Source organism: Pteropus vampyrus, unplaced genomic scaffold, assembly GCF_000151845.1.
Source record: "Pteropus vampyrus isolate Shadow unplaced genomic scaffold, Pvam_2.0 Scaffold49, whole genome shotgun sequence".
NCBI classification, from domain to species: domain Eukaryota; kingdom Metazoa; phylum Chordata; class Mammalia; order Chiroptera; family Pteropodidae; genus Pteropus; species Pteropus vampyrus.
The window spans coordinates 5,908,290-5,910,875 of NW_011888830.1; the positions used below are offsets into that span (position 1 = coordinate 5,908,290).

Below are 2,586 nucleotides of genomic sequence, written 5' to 3' on the forward strand. Positions count from 1 at the left end.
TCAAGTCCAATGTCGTCATTGATCTTGAGGCATGTATGGTTTTAAAGAGAAATGATCAAAAATGAGGGTGATTTGAGCCTTAAGATGAACAAGGAATGATTTTTTAAAAAATTCAATGACTAAATAAGGGAGATGAGACTGTGAGAATAGGTACCGTGGGACGCCAGCTTGGGATATCGGGGAGCTGAAGAAAACAGAAGCGGGAAATAAAATTCGTTATTTATATTGTCGCCATCTATATATTGTGTATATCGAGCCGCCTCTATATTCTAGGTTCCTTGGTCGCCTCCTCCGCTGGCCTGCAGTTGGCTGCGGTGTTGCTGGCACCAGGTACAGAACCGGGTACAGAGCTCAGTGCATCTTCTTTGAATGGATAAAGGCACGAAGGAAATGAAGAGAATTTCAAGCGAAAGTACATTGGGGAGGTAGAGGAGGAGGAGGGGCTGAAGGACAGAGAGGGGCGGGGTCTGGCGGGAGACTAGATTCGCAGTGTGAGGGGTGCTGGCTTTCTTCGGAGCCTCTTGCTGGCGAGGCCGCTTTCTTGAGGGCGGTTTGGCATTCTCAGAGTCTCATTTATGATTCCAAGGAGGAAACCAAGCAGCAGCATCTAAGCTAAGTAACAGGCGCTGGAAAAGGCTCACCCCGTAAAAAGAAGGCAGAAGAAATGAAATTAAAAGCAGAACTAAAACAAACCCCAAACCTTCCTTTCTGAACATAGTCGCTAGTGAACATCTCGGGGTTTAGGGGCGCCCTCTCCGCCCCCGCGAGGTAACTGAGTAAGTAGCTGGACTCTATGACGGGCACCTGCTCCCCGCAGATTCACGCAGCCGCGCGCCGCGCGCGCCACGGCGCGTCCCAGGCTGGGAATCTGCGGCTGGGAACAAAAACACGTTCCTTCCCAGGTGGGGTGACTCCGCAGGTGCGCGCGGGGCCCAGCCCAGTGCGGGGCGCGTTGTCGCCGGCCCCTCGCACTGCTGGACACGCTCTTTCAGCAAAGGGCCCCGCCCCGTGGCCGCAGACCCCGCCGGAGTAGCAATGGGGACGCGTGGCTTTCTGGGCCCTCGCGCCCCGCGGGGACGAGACGGAGCCCTCACCTCACCAGCCCCGTGCTTTTGCCTTTCGCCCTGGCCTGGGCGTAGAGCGCGCGGCCCGCGGTCTTCTCCTTGATGGAGCTGGTGAACGTCGTGCCATCCACAGTCCTGAAAGCGACAGACAGACAGACACCCATTGGTCTGAATAGTGGATTTAGCAAAACAAACCCAAAACAAGCAGACAGGCCAGCTGGGTGGGTTTAATGCGTGGTAGGGGTGATGGAAGGAACAAGAAGAGAGACGTGGGTGGGTGTGGTAGACAGGAGTCCCTTGATCTGACAGTGTGATTTCAGAGGGACTCGTAGGCCTTCGTTCTAAAAGCCGTCCCTTGCTGCTGTTGCTTGTTTTTAAAATTTTTCCTCATTTTCAAATCTTACCCTTCAGGTTAAGCATTGTTCTCTTTGGGTATCTCTTTTGAATCACAAATGTGCCTAGGACAGGTGACTGATACATTTCCAGTTATCTGGCTTACACATGGTGGATAAGATCAGCCTTTAGCAGTTAAGGATCCGGCATAGCCTGGGGGCGTTCTTCTCTCCTGCAGGGGTGGCAGAGAGTCAGGACAGATGGAGGACGTGCTGGTAAACCACGCTGTCTGCGGAGTTTGCGTTCGTCCCTCTGACGCCTTTCTCTGGGCCCTCCGCCTTTGCCTCTCTGTCTCGACTTCTCTGTCTCTACCCCGTGACTTGTAGCTGGCTGTCATATAATTCGTACCAAGTAGTGACAGGTCAGAGTGGTGGCATCGCAGAATTTTAGAAACGAAAGGTGGCTCGTGGCGCTCGAGTGGGCGGCATCTCCCCCCAGGAAGGAAGTTAGAGTGTGTGGAGAAGTTTTAGGTCCTTCTGATGACTCAGAAGTACTACTGGCAAGATAGGAGGGCACCGGGAATGCCAGACACTGCAGTCTGAAGGATAGTTCGGTAAAAATTTTCCTGCCCCCAGATGCCAAGAGTATGCTTGCTGAGGCACACTTCTAAGTTCGCCTCTATGGGTGAGAGAAATCAGAGCCAAGGAGACAAGTGACTTGCTCAAGGTCACACGGTTGGTCAGAGAGCGAGCTAGAACGGGGCCCCATGTACCCAGGTCAGCACCGTTTCCATCAAATCATACTAAAGTTCAAAGACCAAAGAGTCTTTAAGACAAAAGGAAATCATCTCTAATGGTAGAATATTTGGAACCTTGATCGAAGGGCAGAAGAAATACTTTAGATATGAAGGTCTGCATAACTCATATCAAATTGTGATGATATCTTCCCTGGTCTGATAAATTTAGCTCCGTGTAGAGGGAAACCAAAATAAATCTATATTTACTATTCTGTCTTTTATCACCTCAAATCTTCTAGGAAATGAGTTGAGGGAAAAAGAGAAATAGAAGATATATCTAGCATGAATTCTGGTTTTGGGAATTAAAAATAAAAATTTATTAATGTAGTTTTAAATATAATTTTCAGACATGGCATTACAGAATACCACTACATTAAAGGTCTTCTTTCTACA

The 2,586-nt window shown here is 49.8% G+C and overlaps 1 protein-coding gene across 1 annotated transcript in view; it reads right to left on the reverse strand.

Moving 5' to 3' along the window:
* Positions 1–2,586, reverse strand: part of ITIH2 (inter-alpha-trypsin inhibitor heavy chain 2) — a 33,491-nt gene that overhangs the window by 20,516 nt on the left and 10,389 nt on the right. The window lies entirely within an intron of this gene.